The sequence below is a fragment of the Otolemur garnettii genome, unplaced genomic scaffold, assembly GCF_000181295.1.
Source record: "Otolemur garnettii isolate 467f Iridium unplaced genomic scaffold, OtoGar3 scaffold00125, whole genome shotgun sequence".
Taxonomy (NCBI): Eukaryota; Metazoa; Chordata; class Mammalia; order Primates; family Galagidae; genus Otolemur; species Otolemur garnettii.
Window position 1 is genome coordinate 5,308,897 of NW_003852520.1, and position 9,377 is coordinate 5,318,273.

Below are 9,377 nucleotides of genomic sequence, written 5' to 3' on the forward strand. Positions count from 1 at the left end.
AAAATAAGACCTACCCAAAAAATAAGGCCTAGCAGGATTTCTATGCATTTGTTAAATATAAGCCCTACCCTGATAATAAGACCTGGCTTCTGCCAGAGCAGTAAGGAAGACTGGAATACCTTTTTTCTGCCACAGCTCCTTTCTCCAAGCCTTCGCACTTGTGCAGATGCGCGTGTGGTAACGGAGGTCACAGGCATCCTATTGAGAGTGTGCAAACAGCTAGGGGAAAGGAGTTCACGCATCGCTAGCATCAGCCCCACCAACAAGGTCGGCTCCTCCTGTCAGGTTCCAGAAGAAGATGACTTAACTGTATTTGAATAAATGTAGATTGTTGTATTATACTTAATAAAAATAAGACGTCCCAGGTGGCACCTGTGGCTCAAAGGAGCAGGGCACCAGCCCCATATGCTGGAGGTGGCAAGTTCAAACCCAGCTCCACCCAAAAACTGCAAAAAAAAAAAATCCCCTGAAAATAAGCCCTAGTGTGTAGTCTTGAGAAAAAATAAATATAAGATAGTGTCTTATTTGGAGGGAAACACAGTATTAGTAAATTAACACAAGGATATATTTGCAAAAGTATGTCAAAACAAATTTACAAGATTCTTCAGTGAAGTATTATTTATATTATAATATCACAAAACTGAACACAACCCAAATGTCCCTCAATAGAGGACTGATGATCACTTTGTCGACTTTTGGCTAAGATTAAGTTTAATGTGGGACTGATGAATAATATCTCTAAGTGATCATCTGTTATGTAATCATTAAAAGATTAAAGTAGATTTGTAGGAGACGCTAAGAAACTCTCCAAGGATGATCATGAAATGGTAAAAAAGGTGAAAAATCGTAGCCTATAGTAATTTTATTTCTTAAATAATTGCTTAATGGTGATGATAATTTTCTCATTTCATGACACTGTTTTGAGTATTTTTTTAAATCATAAACACATAGATGATGTATACATTAATGCATTTATGGGGTACAAAGTGCTGATTTCATATAGAAGTACGAATGCTTGCATCACACTGGTTAATATATACCTCATCTCGTTTACTTAATGTTGTGTTAAGACATTTATACTTGTACTTGATATATATGACATGTAACCTTGCATTATGCACCATAGGTATGATCCCACCATTCACCCTCCCTCGATCTGACTTCCCCACTCCCCTCCCAACCCCCTCCTCCCTCTTTCATCTTGGGCCATAAGTGTGATCTATTCTTAATATAAAAGTGTGAGTGATTGTAAATCAGTTTCATGATAGTACTGACTACATTAGATAATTTTTCTTCCATTCTTGAGATACTTTACTAAGCAGGATATGTTCCAGCTCCATCCATGTAAATGTAAAATAGGTAAAGTATCCATCTTTTTTAAGGCTGCATAATATTCCATGGTATACATATACCACAATTTATTAATCCATTCATGGGTCGATGGGCACTTTGGTGTCTTCTATGACTTGGCTATTATGAATTGAGCTGCAATGAACAATATGATGCAAATATCTTTGTTATAAAGTGATTTTTGGTCTTTTGGATATACACCTAGTAGAGGAATTGCAGGATCAAATGGCAGGTCTACTTTTAGATTCCTGGGTATTCTCCATACTTCTTTCCAAAAGGAATGCATTCGCTTGCACTCCCACCAACCGTGTAAAAGACTTCCCTTTTCTCCACATCCATGCCAACATCTGTAGTTTTGGGATTTTGTTATGTGAGCCACTCTTACTGGAGTTAGATGATATCTCAAAGTGGTTTAAATTTGCATTTTTCTGATAACCAAAGATGATGAGCATTTTTTCATACGTCTGTAGACCATGCACCTATCTTCTTCAGAGAAGCTTCTGTTCAAATTCCTTGCCCACAATGAAATGGAATTACTTGTTCTTTTCTTATTAATAAGTTTGAGTTCTCTGTGGATCTGGTTATTAAACCTTTGTCGGAGATATAACCTGCAAAAATCTTCTCCCATTCTGAGGGTTGCCTGCTTCCTTTACTTACTGTGTTCTTGACTGTGCAGAAGCTTTTTAGTTTGATCAGATCCCAGTAATGTATTTTTGGTGTTGCTTAAATTGCCTGAGAGGTCCTCCTCATAAAGTATTCTCCCAGGCCAATTTATTCAAGTGTTTCCCCTGCACTCTCTCCAAGAATCTTTATAGTTTCATGTCTTAAATTTAAATCTTTTATCCAGTGAGAGTCAATTTTTGTTAATGGTAAAAGGTGTGGATCCAGTTTCAGTCTTCTACAAGTTACTAGCCAATTCTCCCAGCACCATTTGTTAAATAAGGAATCTTTCCCCCAATTTCTATTTTTGATAGGCTTTTCAAAGATCAAATGACGATAAGTGTCTGGGTTTATCTCTTGGTTCTCAATTCTGTTCTATACATCTCTCTATTTTTGTGCCAATACCATGCTGTTTTTATTTACTCCATTCAATATGATATTGGCTGTGGGTTTGCTGTAGATAGCCTCTATCAGTTTAAGAAAAGTCCCTTCTATACTTGTTTTCTTAAGTGTTCTGATCATGAAAGGATGCTGGATATTGCCAAAAGCTTTCTCTGCATTTATTGAGAGAATCGTATGTTCTTTGTTTTTTCATTTGTTTATGCAATGTATTATATTTATAGATTTATGAATATTGAACCAACCTTGAGACCGTGGGACAAAACCCATTCGGTCATGATGTATAATTCATTTGATATATTGCTGGATTCTGTTTGCTAGGATCTTATTGAATATTTTTGCATCTATGTTCATTAAAGATATTAGTCTATAATTTTCTTTTCTCATTGGGCCTTTTCCTGGTTTGGAGATCAGGGTGATATTTGCTTCATAGAATGTGTTGAGAAGTATTCCTTGTTTTTCAATGTTTTGGAAAAGGTTAAGTAATATAGATACTAGTTCCTCTTTAAAGGTTTGGTAGAATTCTGTATGGTGATGTTTAAGTCCAAAATTTATTTGCTTAGTTTCTTATTGGAGGATCTATCCAACACTGACAAAGGGGTGTTAAAAATCTCCAGCTGTTATGGTGCTAGAAGATATTACATTGGTCATGTCTCTTAGGGTCTCCCTTATAAATTGAGGAGCATTCTGACTGGGTGCGTAAATGTTAATAATTGACATCTCATCATGCTGAGTGTTTCCCTTAACAAATATGAAGTGACCATCTTTGTCTTTCCTTACATTTGTTGGTTTAAAGCCTAGTGTATCTTCAAATAAAATTGCCACCCCTACTTTTTTCTGATTTCCATCTGCCTGGGTTATAGATGCCCATCCCTTCACCCTGAGTCTATATTTATCCTTTAAGGTAAGATGAGATTCTTATATGCAGCGGATATCTGGCCTGAGTTTTTGTATCCAGTCAGCCAATCTGTGCCTCTTAAGAAGACAGTAAGCCATTCACATTAATGCAGAGTATTGATGAGCCTGGTAGTATTTTGAGTGTCAAGTTTTTCGAAAGTCCAGTGGACATTTTGAATCTTTGAACCACTGTGGATAGTGGGTTTTGTTCAAGAATTTCTGGGTGAGTTTACTTTTGTGGTGGAGCATTGTGCTGTTCATTATGGAGAATGGGCATGAGAATATCCTAAAGAGTTGTTTTGGTTATTGCAAATTTCCTCAACATGTGTATGTCATTAAAGTATTTAACTTCTCTATCATAAATGAAGCTCAATTTAGCTGGTACAGGATCCTGGGCTGAAAGTTGTTTTGTTTTAGGAGATTGAAGGTCAATGGCCATCCTTTTCTGCCTTGAAAAGTTTTAGCAGAAAGATCTTCAGTCATTCTAATATTCTTCCCCTTGTATATCATGATTTTCTTAGGTCTGGCTGCTTGCAGGATTTTCTCCTTCATATTAATATTGGCAGTTAATTACAATGTGTCTAGGAAATGCTTTATTTGGGTTGAGTTGTACTGGTGTTCTCAAACTGTCTGCTATCTGAATTTTAGTATCTCTTACCATGATTGGGAATTTCTCCTCAATTATCTCTTGGAGTAGAGTATCTGTGCCTTTCAGACTATCCTCTTCTCTTTCAGGAATTCCTACAAGGGGAATGTTTGCTCTTTTGGAGTGGTCCACAATTTTCTCAGGGAATGATCCATTTTTACTCTCCACTTCTCTTTCTCTTTGAGAATTTGGTGACATTCAAAAGCTTTGTCTTCAGTGTCAGAGATCCTTTCTTCTGCCTGCTCCATTCTGTTACTGGGGGATGCTACTGTATTTCTCAGATATTTGAGGGCTGCAAGTTCTTGCCTCAATGTGTCAAAATCTTTGGTTATTTTTGTCTTTGAATTCATTGAATTCTTGAGACAACTTTTTTTTTATTAAATCATAAACACATAGATCATGTATATATTAATGCATTTATGGGGTGCAATGTACTGATTTCATATAAAATTAGGAATGCTTACATCACACTGGTTAACATATACCTCATCTCATTTACTTATTGTGTTAAGACATTTATACTCTATACTAATAGGTCCAACATGTACCCTTGCATTATGCACCATAGATGTGATCCCACCATTAACCCTCCCTCAATCTGACTTCCCCCCTCCTCTGCCATCATGGATGTGGAGAAAAGGGAACACTTCTGCACTTCATATTAGTACAAGCTAATATGTCTCTTTTGGAAAGAGATATGGAGAATACTCAGAGATCTAAAAGTAGACCTGCCGTTTGATCCTGCAATTCCACTACTAGGTGTATATCCAAAAGACCAGAAATCACTTTATAACAAAGATATTTGCACTAGATTGTTCATTGCAGCTCAATTCATAATAGCCAACTCATGGAAGACACCAAAGTGCCCATCAACCCATGAATGGATTAATAAATTGTGGTATATGTATACCACAGAATATAGATACTTTACCTCTTTTACGTTCACATGGATGGAGCTGGAACATATCCTACTTAGTAAAGTATCTCAAGAATGGAAGTAAAAAATATCCAATGTACTCAGTACCATTATGAAACCAATTTAAAATCACTCACACTTTCATATGAAAATAGATCACAACTATGGCCCTAGACAACTTTTGAATTGCTCCTTGAATTTCTAATTCCCATACCTCCATTCTGTTAATCTTATTTGCAATCCAAATTCTGAATTTGATTTCTGACATCTCAGCCATTTGTTTATGAGTGGTATCTTCTGTTGTGCCTCCTTTGTCATTCCTTGGGGGAGTTGATGTACTCCGATTATTCATGTAGCCAGAGGTTTTCTGCTGATTCCACCCCATGATTATTTTTCACCACTTGGCTAGAGATGCTTGTAAGGTAAAATTGAATTGAGGGTGTAATCAACCAGCCCTATACCAAAGAACTAGGATTGGTGATTGTGCCTTTTACCCTAGAACTTTACAAAGGTACCATTCAGTACTACAGCTTGAAACTCTAGGACCTGCTTGGTGTGGTGGGGCTAGATTGCTCTTACCTATATTCAGCTATTCTCTGTCCAGTCCTAGTGAATCAGTCACTTTGGGCTGAGATCTCAGCTGTGGAGATATATAAGCAACTAAGAGACTCCACGCTCCCACAACAACAGAACCCAGTTACAACCTTGATGGGGGTCCCCAGGTGATTGACCAGGGTCAAGAGTTCCAAACCAATTTTCCTGATCAACACAAACACAGAAAAGGTGGGAGAGTTTAAAAAGTCTTCAGTATCTAGGCAGCAGGGGTCCACTGGCAGGTCAAATGTAACTCACTCCAGTGCACTTTGGAGTCAGAAAGGCCCACCCAGCAAAATAGTCCAGGGGGCTGGTGCCTCCTTCCCCACCTTACACTTCCATAACACCCAGGCACTGATAGCCCCTTGGGGCTGTTACCCAGTTCCCTCCAATGAACAAATGCACCAGGAATTTGGGTCTTCCAGAGTCAGAGGGAAGTCAATGCCTCATCAGCCAAGCAACCACAGTCTGCCACGAGCCAGCTAAGGGAGTTGAAGTCTGATTACCTTGAGTGCTTAATGAAAACTGGGGAGTATTCCACCTGAGCTCATTCCAAACCAGAAGCTAATAAAGCAGCACATGTTTTCGCCCTTAGAGACTGTCCCTCCGTCCCAGCCACCCTGCTTCTCTGATATCCCTGCAATGTGAGCTCTAGCTCCCCCTAGAAGTCCACAGAATTGGGGAGGTGTCTCTCCAAAATTTGACCCTGGTGGGTTCGCTCTATTAATGCTGCTGCTAGGTGGGAGGTGTCTCCACTCAGGTTCCCATGCCTCAGGGGTTCCTGAGCCTCCACCTGTTGATGGAGACCCAAGCCTCTGCCTGCTGCTGAGTTGCTCTTTCTCGGAACCAAGCCAGATACCATCCCCTCCTGTGCCTTTCTGCACTGTTACCAGATTCACAGTTACAGTGTAGCTGCACTACCTCAGACCATGCAATGCTCAGTCTTAACAAAGAACTACAAACTTTCTGGTCTCTGCAGGGGTTCAGCTTCTAGACTGCCAAGTCAGAGGGAAGGGTAAACAGGGAGTTCAAAGTGGCAGGGAAAATATTTGTTCAACCTTCATGCCAGACAAGAGAATGCCCAGGCTCACAGAAGGAACTCTCTGGAGAAGAAGTCCCAACTTCCAGCAACTCATTCCCATGGGGTGAGAGAAGAGGACCTCAGTTCACCACTCACTAGTTAGATCTCCCAGCAAGCAAGCAAGCAAGCAATTCTCTTGGGGGAGAAGACAGACATGCATCCCATTTGGAGTTGGTTCTGTACCTGAAATTTGTTTCCTTGTTGTTACAGCTTGCCTCAGCAGAGATGTGTGATTATCAATCTCTTCTCTCAGCTCGGCTCCCACCCTTCAACTTTGTTGGGTTCTTTCTGGCTGGTATCTGTCCCTCTGGATGGGAGTTTCGTTTCTTTTCTTTCTTTCTTTCTTTCTTTCTTTCTTTCTTTCTTTCTTTCTTTCTTTCTTTCTTTCTTTCTTTTTTTTTCTGAGACAGAGCCTCAAGCTGTCACCCTGGGTAGAGTGCCATGGCATCAAAGATCACAGCAACCTCCAACTTCTGGGCTCAAGTGAGTCTCCTGCCTCCACCTCCCAAGTAGCTGGGATTACAGGCACCTAACACAATGCCTGGCTATTTTTTGGTTGCAGCTGTCATTGTTGTTTGGCGGGCCCAGGCTGGATTCAAACCCCCCAGCTCAGGTGTATGTGGCTGGCGCCTTAGCCGTTTGAGCCACAGGCACCGGAGCCGGGATGGGAGCTTCTGTTGAAAGCTGGCTTCAGTTAGCTATCATCCCCCACTCCCCTTTGCTCTGTAGTTCCAGGAGAGCTGAGCTAAACGTCCTTCCTGTCCTCCATCATGCTCTGCCTCTGTTCTGAGGATTAAATAAGACAGTTCATGTAAAGAATAGTGTTTTAGCTTTTCTGAGGGCAGGAACATTTTATCCTCACATTCCCTATGGCACCTAGCACTATGCCCAATGCATAAAGGTCCTAAATAAAGATAGCAGAGGCAGTGTCTCCTAGTAGATTAAGGGCACAAAATTTTGTGTTAGACAGACATGAGTTTGAATCCTAGATTTACCATTTATCAGTTATGTAATCTTGGACAAATGAATAAACCTTTCTGATCATCAAATTCCTCATTTATAAAATAGCTGTGTGGTGAGATTAAATGTACCTAATAAGGCTATTGTGGAGCTTAAAGTTGATAACATTTATAAAAAATAACATGGCATATGAGCTTTAGTGGATAATCTCCACTAAATACCTCCATATTCGTTTTCTACCATCATTGCTAAACTCTAGGTCTTAAGAAAAGAGCTTCTATGGACTACATCAGTTGGGCTCCTTTGTCCTTGGTCTTTCAGGTAGTTCCAACCAATGAGAGAAATGAAAATATGAGAAGGGATAAATGCCAGATTTTGACTCCACCCACTCCCTCTCTGCCAGGCTGTGATTGGGCAATTCCTATTAGGTGGCACTCTCATTATGAATCTTCCTTCCAGATTTCAGCAGCACTATATTCTTCTGTTGTCTTCCTGATCATTCAATGATTGTAAGTCTCAGGATACTTAACCTTGTTCACATATATGTACCTAGTCTCTTCATCACTCTGTCTTCCTTTGCCCTTTGAGCATTCCATCTTTTTCTTACTAGAACCCTAACACATAAATGCTAAGTAAAATTTTATTCTTTCTGAATACACATTTCTGCTGCTTTTCACTTTTATTTTTATTAAATCATAGCTGTGTACATTAATACTGTCATGGGGTACTGTGTGCTGTTTTTATATACAATTTGCAATATTTTCATCAAACAGGTTAACATAGCCTTCATGTCATTTTCTAAGTTATTGTGTTAAGACATTCATATTCTACATTTAGAAAGATTCCCATGTACCCTTATAAGATGAACCATAGGCATGATCCCACCAATCACCCTCCCTCCACCCATCTTCCCCCCTTCCCTCCCCTCCCTCCCTTTCTCTATATTCTTGGGCTATAATTGGGTTGTAGCTTTCCTATGAAAGCTATAAATTAGTTTCATAGTAGGGCTGAGTACATTGGATACTTTTTCTTCCATTCTTGAGATACTTTACTAGGAATATTTTCCAGCTCCATCCATGTAAACATGAAGGAGGCAAAGTCTCCATCTTTCGTTAGGGCTGCATAGTATTCCATGGTGTACATATACCACAGTTTATTAATCCATTCATGGGTCAATGGGCACTTGGGCTTCTTCCATGACCTAGCAATTATGAAGTGGGCTGCAATAAACATTCTGGTACAAATATCTTTGTTGTAGTATGCTTTTGGTCTTCTGGATATATAACTAGTAGAGGAATTATAGGATGAAATGGCAGGTCTATTTTTAGTTCTCTAAGTGTTTTTCAGATATCTTTCCAAAAGGAATGTATTAGTTTGCAATCCCACCAGGAGTGTAGAAGTGTTCCATGTTCTCCACAACCATGCCAGCATCTGTGATTTTGGGATTTTGTGATATGGGCTAATCTTACTGGTGTTAGATGATATCTCAAAGTAGTTTTGATTTTCATTTCTCTGATGATTAAGGATGATGAGCATTTTTTCATATATCTGTAGGCCATGCACCTGTCTTCTTCAGAGAAATTTCTCTTCAAGTCCCTTGCCCACCCTAAGATGCAATCACTTGTTCTCTTCTTGCTAATATGTTTGAGTTCTCTGTAGATTCTGGTTATTAAACCTTTGTCAGAGACATAACCAGCAAATATCTTCCTCCATTCTGAGGGCTATCTGCTTGCTTTACTCACTGTGTTCTTGGCTGTGCAGAAGCTTTTTAGTCTGATGAGGTCCCAGTAGTGTATTTTTGATGTTGCTTCAATTGCCCAGGTGGTCCTCCTCATAAAATTTTCACCCAAGCCAATTTCTTCAAGTGTTTTCCC